Source organism: Ostrea edulis, chromosome 1 (genome assembly GCF_947568905.1).
Source record: "Ostrea edulis chromosome 1, xbOstEdul1.1, whole genome shotgun sequence".
Lineage (NCBI taxonomy): Eukaryota > Metazoa > Mollusca > Bivalvia > Ostreida > Ostreidae > Ostrea > Ostrea edulis.
Genome location: NC_079164.1, coordinates 17,035,188 through 17,046,268, shown reverse-complemented (window position 1 = coordinate 17,046,268; position 11,081 = coordinate 17,035,188). Strand labels below are relative to the sequence as shown.

At 35.7% G+C, this 11,081-nt stretch overlaps 1 protein-coding gene across 2 annotated transcripts in view; it reads left to right on the top strand.

Annotated features, from left to right (window-relative positions):
* The first annotated feature begins 9,311 nt into the window (after positions 1-9,311).
* LOC125662374 (sodium- and chloride-dependent taurine transporter-like) overlaps positions 9,312-11,081 on the top strand; it is a 47,735-nt gene continuing 45,965 nt past the window's right edge. For both annotated transcript variants that reach the window (XM_048894584.2, XM_048894580.2), the window contains exon 1: positions 9,312-9,395. The gene's annotated coding sequence lies outside the window, so the exon portion shown is untranslated. The remainder of the gene's footprint in view (positions 9,396-11,081) is intronic.

The following is an 11,081-nucleotide window of genomic DNA, read 5'->3' as shown; positions in this document are numbered from 1 at the left end:
CTTTCACATACAATAACAGCCAACGATCTTAAACTTGCGCCAGGACGTTGATACCACACGACTGACTTTCATATTTTAAATGTCTAGCACATTTGTGGCGATTTCAAGATCATAATTACCAAAGGCATACTAAATATAAAAAATTGTAGACTTATATAATATCAAATAATAGGGCACAGCTAAACCAGTATATGATACGCCCGCATACATTATTGACCCAGGAATTTGAACAAGTAAGAAAAGGATTATCCACAAAAGGATTTCGTCGGAGTTGCAATAACAATGTATTTTACATTAAATAAATCTAAGTCCAAGGGATGTAACTCCTTCAAAAATAGTGGGACAGGAGCTGATCAACATGGCGAAGACAAAGTATTTTGAATAGAAAAAACCAAGTCCAAGAGCCGTACCTCCTTTAAAAACATTGGAGAGTATTCCCCTTGCAGTACGCACACCTCCACATTGTGATCTTTCTGTGTACTAAAATTCATTAAAATCCCCCAAAGGATTTAGGAGAAGTTGCGAAGACAAAGTATTTTGAATAGAAAAAAATTAAGTTCAAGTGCCGCAACTCCTTTAAAAAACATTGGACAGTATTCTCCTTGCAATATGCACAGCGCCACATTGTGATCTTTCTCTGTACAACGTTTCATCAAAATCCCCTAAAGGGTTTAGGAGGAGTTTCGAAGACAAAATTAAAGGGACAGATAGACGGACGACAACGGTATAGCATAATACGCCCGTATTTTATGCGGGCGTATAAAAAAAGATAATGAATAATCATTTGCCAGGAATTTGACAAGCAGATTTACACATATACAACGTACAACGATGTAACACTTGATAGCGGTAGTAGATAGCGAGACATGATATTTCCTAGCTACATGTATGACGTCACAGCCTACTACACTACATTACGAAGACTCTGCAGCTACTGTAGACATTGTTACTGTTGCATTATGGGATTAAGATGTCTAGGATAAACAATATAGCGGGAATTTCGATAAACGTCGCAGCAGATGGTGAACATATGTGATTATTCTATTTTATTATATCGTGCAGTCCAATTAAATGGTATAAAATGCACAAATACCACTTCAACATTTACTGATATTTTCAAAACATTTCTGTTTTCAGTCAAAATCTGGACATATACACTTAAGTGCCGGTAGTGTGTAAATTGTATTTGAAATTTACCAAATATTTAAAAGATTTAAAACTCAAACAAAATTTTGGAAGTCGTAAATATTTATCCTTAATAAACGTTTCATGTTAGATTCTAGGTTAGAAATATAAAAAAAAAAAAAAAATGGTAGAGTTCCTCATTGACAATATCGTCGTGGTCTTTGGTGATCAGGTCTTCCAAAAGTATGTTGGAATTTCCATGGGCATTTAGTGTTTACGTGTATATATCTCAACTGATTCGATACGCAAGAGCTTGTTCTGTGTAGTCAGTTTTTAAATCGAGGCAAGCTACTGACAAATAGGTTGATGGTACAGAAGTTTCAACAGCATCAGCATTTCACAAATTCTATAGTCTTTATAACGATCTAGTTCGTCAATACAATTTATCATTGGGTTAAATGCTGTCTGACGTGTTTCATACTGATTGTTAGGCAATTCTTGGCACACTGATGGTGACTACGGATAACTCCGTTTACCTGATCAGGATATAGGGCTCACGGCGGGTATGACCGGTCGACAGGGAGTGCATACTCCTTCTAGGCACCTGATCCCACATCTGGTGTATTCAAGGGTCCGTGTTTGTCCAACTATCTATTTTGTATTGCTGATAGGAGCTATGAGATTGATCACTGTTCGTTATCTTCACCTTTCATAACTCGTTAAACTCAACAGTGATAGAATGAAAATGTGAATAATAAATCTCCAGCTATCGACTGAATTTCAGTCTGAAGTATCACATAGTATTATAAGATTGTTTTAAGAGTATATACTTGTTAAGTTTTTGGAGTGATGTTAAGAAAAAGATAGTAAGGTGGGGGAGTACAACGAATCCACTTTGCATATTGCTACTACAGTCATAGAATTTAATGTTGGATAATATGAAAATTGTTTTACTTTTAAGGGAGAAGGCAAACATTCAGAGTCAGCATTCCGTGGATGGTTTTCACATATAGGGGAACTGCGCTCTCTAAACATTGGTGTGTCAATACTTACATTGACAGCAACAGCAAGCCCATGTAACAGAAGGAAGATTACGAAGGGTTTGTGTTTTAGAAGTCATAATCATTCCTGTATTATCATCGACACACCATAATGTCCCAATATTAAGTATGAAGCAGATGCTCAATGCAGCACCAGTTAGGGAAATTTTTAGTTGGCTGGCTGACTACAAATTGCATAAACTGAAAGATAAAATACAAATAGATTTAATATTTTTGCAATACAATTAAAGATTGTGCAGCTGTTTTTAACTTATTTTTGTCTGAATTAGGCAGTCAATCTAAACTTCTTTAACATGTATCATAGCAAGACAACTGAAGGTGTTGAAGAAGCCATAAGGAAGGACAAGGAGGACGAAGATGGTATAACCAGAATTTTGATATGTATAAATGCAGCAGGAATGGGGTTAAATTACATGAAGTTGTACCTCCACGGGATTTGGATACATTCATAGCTCTAAAGCTTCATTGTCATTTCGGATTTCAAACATTTCGGTTGAGCATCACTGAAGAGACATTATTTGTCGAAATGCGCATCTGGTGCATCAAAATTGGTACCGTATAAGTTTTACATTGTGACCCCTGGGTCGAGGCCTCTGCTGGTGGACTGTTAATCCACGAGGGTCTCTACAGCCCAGTAGCTAAGTACTTCGTTACTAGCTTGAAAATACGGATGTATATTTAATTGCTGTTATAAAATTAAGAAATTCATTTCATTATCTCCCTCACGCATAGCTCTTATCCTTGGACGAATTTTACTCCACTTTTTTGGCACACTGTAGCTCTAAAGCTTCATTGTCATTTCGGATTTCAAACATTTCGGTTGAGCATCACTGAAGAGACATTATTTGTCGAAATGCGCATCTGGTGCATCAAAATTGGTACCGTATAAGTTTTACATTGTGACCCCTGGGTCGAGGCCTCTGCTGGTGGACTGTTAATCCACGAGGGTCTCTACAGCCCAGTAGCTAAGTACTTCGTTACTAGCTTGAAAATACGGATGTATATTTAATTGCTGTTATAAAATTAAGAAATTCATTTCAAAATTAAGGATTATCTCCCTCACACATAGCTCTTATCCTTAGACGAATTTGACTCCACTGTTTTGGCACACTGTTTTTACCTATAATAGCTCTAAAGCTTTATTGTCATTTCAGATTTCAAATATTTCGGTTGAGCATCACTGAAGAGACATTATTTGTCGAAATGCGCATCTGGTGCATCAAAATTGGTACGTATAAGTTTTACATTATGACCCCTGGGTCGAGGCCTCTGCTGGTGGACTGTTAGTCCCCGAGGGTCTCTACAGCCCAGTAGCTAAGTACTTCGTTACTAGCTTGAAAATACGGATGTATATTTAATTGCTGTTATAAAATTTAGAAATTCATTTCAAAATTAAGGATTATCTCCCTCACGCATAGCTCTTATCCTTGGACGAATTTTACTCCACTTTTTTGGCACACTGTAGCTCTAAAGCTTCATTGTCATTTCGGATTTCAAACATTTCGGTTGAGCATCACTGAAGAGACGTTATTTGTCGAAATGCGCATCTGGTGCATCAAAATTGGTACCGTATAAGTTTTACATTACATAATCAAAATTGGTACCGTATAAGTTTTACATTGTGATCCCTTGGTCGAGGCCTCTGCTGGTGGACTGTTAATCCACGAGGGTCTCTACAGCCCAGTAGCTAAGTACTTCGTTACTACATGTAGCTTGAAAATACGGATGTATATTTAATTGCTGTTATAAAATTAAGAAATTCATTTCAAAATTAAGGATTATCTCCCTCACGCATAGCTCTTATCCTTAGACGAATTTGACTCCACTTTTTTTGGCACACTGGTTTTACCTATAATAGCTCTAAAGCTTTATTGTCATTTCGGATTTCAAATATTTCGGTTGAGCATCACTGAAGAGAGATTATTCGTCGAAATGCGCATCTTGTGCATCAAAATTGGTACCGTATAAGTTTTACATTCATCTAACAAATGGGTAGAGCAGGAAGAGATGGTACTTATAATTTTCAAAAGTCACTGTGGTATTTTAAAAACAATAGAACCAGAGATGTTAAATTTGATTAAAGCCACCAAGTGCAGGAGAGCTATTATCACCTCTGCCTCTTTGTCTAATAAGGAGGAGATTGATTACAAACATAAGTGTTGTGATATATGTTACCAAACATACAATTGTAAGGACATTTTATGTCTCGAGACTCATGGTGCATTTATTAAAATGAGGTTTGAAGATTGTTCTGGTTTTCTGGAAAGAGATGCAACAGCAGAAGAATTAAATCTTTTTAAGCACAAACTGGACATGCTTAGAGAATGTTTACAGGAACCACACACAGGACGAAAGGTATCATGTTTTCCTACATTCAATAGTGATTCTGTCCATACAAATGTAGCATTATTGAAAATTGTCAAGAATATTTACGGTTGATGATGTACTTCAACATGGTCCTTTGACACTGCTTCAGAAGTTATTAGCATCAATGGTGATGTATTCTGAGATCAAAAATTGTACAATGAATTAGAAGTAAAAAGTGATACTGAAAGTGATGATGAATATGATTTATAAAACATTTAATAATGCAATTACATAAGATCTGTTTGATTAGTAATTTAAAAAGTCTTTTTTAAAGAAACGGGTCACCACAGTAAATTATGTTCATGAATATCAATTAATTGTTATGCAGCAGTGTATAAATTGTTTAATTGCAATAGAAACTGGTTATTGATGAAGGTATAGAATTTAGATATCTTGTAAAAGTTCATGTTCTTGAAGTATTATGCATATTACAACTCTGTGTTGATAGGAATGATAAGTTGTGTGTAGAATACTCTTTTTCATTCCTTTTTCATTCTTTTTTGCTGTTTTATCAAATGCATGATACACCATATTGTTTCTGCATGTTGCCTGTTATTAGCTTTCTGTCTGAGCTGCAACTTGATTAAAGGATTTCGAGTGCTGATTGCAAGTTGTTTCTTTATTGAATAATATGCAACACTTGATACAATGAACCCCATGCATTATAAATCATTGTCGTTCGGATGACCTTTATTTTCAATTTGAAGACTTGACAGCATTTCAGAACAACAACAAAAAACGTTATATGGTGTCCCATACCTCTGTGCATTATATCATGACAGGTCAATATACCATTCACACGATACCTTAATGACATTTCACATGGTACTGTTAGAGATCACTTCCAAATCCAAGGTCAAAATTAAACTGTTGATGTTTACCAAATTTAAAACTTTTAGTTTTTCTGTTTGATACGTGCATAAATGAAATTACATGCTTAGTACCAAGATAAAGAACCCTCACTGCCCAAAATGCCCTAACGACCAAGCACAGGTCTAAATGTTATAGCCTTTCACCACGTGTTGACATCTCTACATGTACGTGTGACTCCCACAGAGATGTAAAATCCCATACTATCAATCATTGACAAGAAGTGCTAATGAACATTTAGGATGAAACGAACGTTGGTAACAAAGTTTGCATGATAATCAGCTCCTGCAACTTCTACTGAAACAAACTGACATTTTTTAAATGAAAACTATAGCACCACTTTATCAAATTTATAATTTGTGCAATATCAATTGTCAGAGATTTCTTCACGATAGAATTACATTTATTCCTTACAATGTACAATATACTTCCAAACATACTGATTATCAACACTACTGCTTCTGAAGTTCATCTCACCACAAATGTGCATTACTGCCATGGGATTTCGGGGGTGGGGGTGTGTGTGTGTGGGGGGGGGGACCAGACCCCCATGAAAAAATTCCAGAATCCGCACATAACAAGGAAATACAGTATATATATAATATATATATTTATTCATCCATTTACAAATTCAAATTATTTCAGCAGCAGCTCTTTATGTTTGCTTTGTTATCCATGTATGAAGATCATTAAATTAGGCATTTGTCTCTCACATGTAAATTGCATCGACTTTTTAATTTTCAGGTAGTGATAGAACACTTGATTTTGCTATACATCTCTTGGTGATAGTTAAGATATTGTGCAACGAAGAGAAAAGGGGAGGATAAGTGTGAACAGGATGAGTGTCGTCAGAAATGACTCCATCGTAACTTGTATATTCCACCGAAAGCTGGTGGTTGTGCATTGAGAAGAATGGTCTCAAAAATTCGTTTTTACAAAGACATAGGAATTTCAACTTTCGAAAAACTTTTCTTAATTTGTTTAGCTCCTGTTTTGAACTATTGTAGTGAAGTATGGGGTCTTCGAAACTACCACAACATTGAGATGGTTCAGAATCGTGCAATTTGTCATTATCACATATTCATTCCTTTACCTGCATTACATGGTGAATTCGGATGGAAGATTCCTTACCACTGACACTGCATAAACTATACGATACTGGAATTGTCTACTATCGATAGACAACATTACTAAACATGTGTAAAACAATATACAATGTAATAAGTCTAACTGGACATCATAAATGAAGTCTTTATGTGAATTTTTAAATTCTACAGAAAATATATAATATGATACTATTGTGTGACACTGGTGATTTGAGAACTAGTTGCTTCATAATTGTAAGAATGAAGTGGCTAGTACATGTAAAAGTAAATCAATTCTTAAGTTATGTTTATATAAAGATATTAAAACAAATTTTAGTACCGCAAATTAAATTTCCACGAGCAAAATATCGAAGATCTTTAAAGATCTATGAAGATGTGGTATACTTCCAATTAGAATAGAAACGCGGCGATACAAAAGAGAAGAATTAGAAGACAGAATATGTACTCTGTGTTCTTTAGATTGTGTTCCCGTGGGGGAAATGAGACCGAAAAAATCGAGGTCCCGTATCACAGCAGGTATGGCACGATATAAAGATCCCTCCCTGCTCAAAGGCCATAAGCGCCGAGTATATAGGCCTAAATTTTGCAGCCCTTCAACGGCAATGGTGACGTCTCCATATGAGTGAAAAAATTCTCGAGAGGGACGTTAAACAATATACAATCAGTAACTTTTAATAGAGTCTGTTGATAATAAAGTAAATTTCAAAACATTAGTTAAAACACACCTTGCACAAGAAGCCCGCCAGAGGGAGAATAGGGAGTTTGTATATAGAAATTGAACCTCATTCAAGTTTGATTATTTATTTTAAGTTTTTAATTGTACATTGATCTTACTCTATTTAGGCCACACTATTTCATTTATTTACCAAAATATTTTACACATTGTTGTCCATGCCATCCAATTATAATTTATTTATTGGCATCGATATATTTTTAATTTCTCAAGGACCTCATTGGAAATAAACAATACTTTTGCTTTAATGGGTTATCCTAGGTAGACTGTGATATATGTACATAATGCAGCAGTGATAATATCTTGTATGTGATGACAATACTGTGATAAAAGACTGTGATAACATCTGGAATGCTAAGTTTTATACAATTGACATGTGCATTTATTTATTTATATTCTGATGATGTTTTATACAAAATGATTGTTCTGCCTGAATAAAACTACTGCTACTACTACCTTGTACTGCATACTTAAATCTCAGAACATATTTGTTACTACTGGTTGTAACCCCACATTGTGTACATGCATGTCAACTTAGATTGTATTATTTTTTTTATTAACGAATTTCCCTCGGCAAACTACCCAGTTTATACATTTATATAGGCCTGATGGATCGGGTGTTTTGAATTCGCATTTATAGGAAATGATGTATGTCACTATAATTACTAACTTACTGTAACAATGCGTGGCAATAGAGTGCATAAAAATGTTGCCATGACTACACTAATCCCAGCACAATAATAATGATTAAAAAAATAAAAGTTTGGTGTCTGAATCTACAAGTCTTAATCATGAATCAAGTCGCGAGCTTCGCTTAACAACGCCTACTTTTTACTTCGATAAGAACTGTATATTTTGTGAAAATTTTCCGATACGAAACGTGTCGTTAATGGCTATTCTATCCGAACTGTAGATTTCTCAAAGAAACATAGATATGCAGAGAAAGAAATGAGGAATGGTCAAATACAACACCCTCGTCCCGGCTAATTTGCATGCATCCGATTCAATTTATCATTAAACATGTAGAGTGAATTTTCTAACTGGTAAGCAAATCCCAACACTCTAAGCAAGTTCCAAGCCACAAAAAGTAGGTCAATCATCAAGGTCACAATGTCAAAATGTTTTGGTACCATCTAATGGTTTTGTCACAAAGAATACAAATATAAAAATCTGTCATTTACCATTCAAATGTTATGGCCAAAGTTACGGGATCATAGACAGGGGCGGATCCAGGAATTGCGGTTAAGCGGGTAGGGCGCAAGTTTATAAGGCAGGGGGTCTGGGAGCGGCCTTGAGCTCCTGGATTTTATAGGGCTTGAAATATGTCTCCTAAGTAGTTATTTGTACTATTTTCTGTCATTTATGATAAGGTGAAATTAATAAAATGATTTACCTTATTGTTGGAAATTTTAGGGGAGGAATGTTTTAAATGCACTCTAAGCTAAGAAACTGGCTTGGTCAAAGTGTCATCTTTTATGTAAAAAAAAAAAAACTTGATGAAACAAAATTAACTTGAAAACCTGTTCACATGAAAATTATAATATCTAAAGTGTCCGTTGCCTATGGAGATTACACGGTACTAGTAAATAAATTGCAGAAGTTACAGCTGTATCCAGTAAGTTGGTGATGTATTCCGATCGGGATATATTCACATTCTGATTATATGTTAACAGAGCTCTATCTGGACCTATTATCGCAATATACACTCTGTACATCGTGTACCAGGTAGAATTTTCAGGGTATCCACGTCTTCTCAATTAGCGTCACAAAAACATGTTGCGTATCTTCTCACACTCGGGGTTCCCCCAAGGGAAATTCTCCCCATGTGTATACTGTGCCTGGCGGGGCAGAGTGACATTCACATTGTGATATGGACTGGTCACTACACAATGCCCACGATTACACTGTAAGCACACACAGTATTTAGATTTAAGATTCTTGAAGGCGACCAAAGTGGCGTTTCTGTTGTTTGTTTTTCCATGAAATTTAATACGTTTCACGCGAACTAATCACCCTCGTGCTCCTTCCCGCCCTCCCAGTACATACAAACTTGTCGTTCTCAATGTGGGTGTATTTTCTTGATTTAGTCTCGTCCATGTGAGATCTGAAGTGTGGCAGATTAAGCATTCACAGGTAAGCAATTTAGATCAATTTAACATGCGCATTCCTGTAATATTTTGAAATATTTTCATGAATACACCAAACCCATAACAGTTGATTGATTGATTGGTGTTTTACGCCGTTTTGGCAATGTTTCAGCCAGTTTAGGGCGGTTATAATTTTTCAAAAGTGCATCAGACTTAATTACATGTAAGGAGGTATATGTAAGTGGAATCGGTTTTGACGTGTTTACGAGTCTTCCTAATATATCGTATCATTTACTTATAAGATTGAAATTTACATACCTATTTGACCCAAATATGTTTTTTAAAAACAATGTTTATTCTGTAAACTCAACGCAATAGAAGAACTTCAGAACAGAAACCATATGTCTTGCTAGCAGTGCTTGTGAAAACAATAAAATCAAGATACTATGAAATACTTAAGACAGCAGATAGTTTGTAATATACAATTTGCAGATTATAATGTACATCTGTGTATAAACGTCTTTAGTTAGTTGTTCTGTTTATGAAGGGGTTTGTAGCTTGATTTCTCTTGTATCGTATTTCCACACATTCAGTCACCACTTACGTTTCGAAGCAAATAAACATAGTCTATATCGCTTTCAAAAGCAATATTAGATCTTTATCTGAATAGTTTTAATGTAGAAATGTGCCTTTATGACAGTTTCGTATGTAAAGTTAACCATATTCTTTGACAAAAAAAGTTTATGATCTTATCAATATAAAGATTTTGGTTCTATCAAATATATACTACATGTAGTATAGCATTATATAGAAATGATTTTTGTACGGGAAGACAGTGTAATATTGCTTCATTCAGCGCTTCAGCATAGGTTCTCTAACACAAATGACAATGAGAACAGTTTTTTACGCCCGTCATTAGACTGGACGTACATTGTATTATGTTATAGCGCTGTCCGTGTGTCTGTCCGGCTGGCTGGTTGACTGTGGCTGGCTGTCCGTCCGTCCGGGGTAAGGTTTTCTGGATTTTTTCCCCGTAACGGATGCATGTACAACTTTGAAATTTGGTCACAATATCTCCCTTAAGAATTGTAAGAAGTGAGGTTGCATTTCAGCTGGATTGGTCCATCCTTGACCTACTTTAGGGCTATAAGTAGGTCAAACAGTTTTCCGGACTTTTTTCCTTACAGATACAGTCTGAGAGAAATACAAGTTCAGTTTGCATTTCAGCTGGATTGGTCCGTCCGTCCGTGACCTACATTAGGACTAAAAGTAGATAAAATAGTTTTCCGGGCCTTTTTTCATTATGAATACAGATATTGCACTGATATTTAGTCAAAGGCTTCCTCTTAGAGGAATACAAGTTCAGTTTGCATTTCAGCTGGATTGGTCCATCCTTGACCTACTTTTTGGAAAAATAGGTCAAACAGTTTTCCAGGCTTTTTTTTTTTATTATTACGGATACAGATATTGCCCTGATATTTAGTCAAAGGCTTCCTCTCACAGGAATACAAGGTCAGTTTGCATTTCAGTTGGATTTGCCCATCCTTGACCTACGTTTTGGAAAAAATAGGTCACACAGTTTTCCGTGCTTATTTTCATTACGGATACAGATATTGCCCTGATATTTAGTCAAAGGCTTCCTCTCAGAGGAATACAAGTTCAATTTGCATTTCAGCTGGATTGGTCCATCCTTGACATATTTTTGGGGGGATAGGTCAGACAGTTTTCCGGG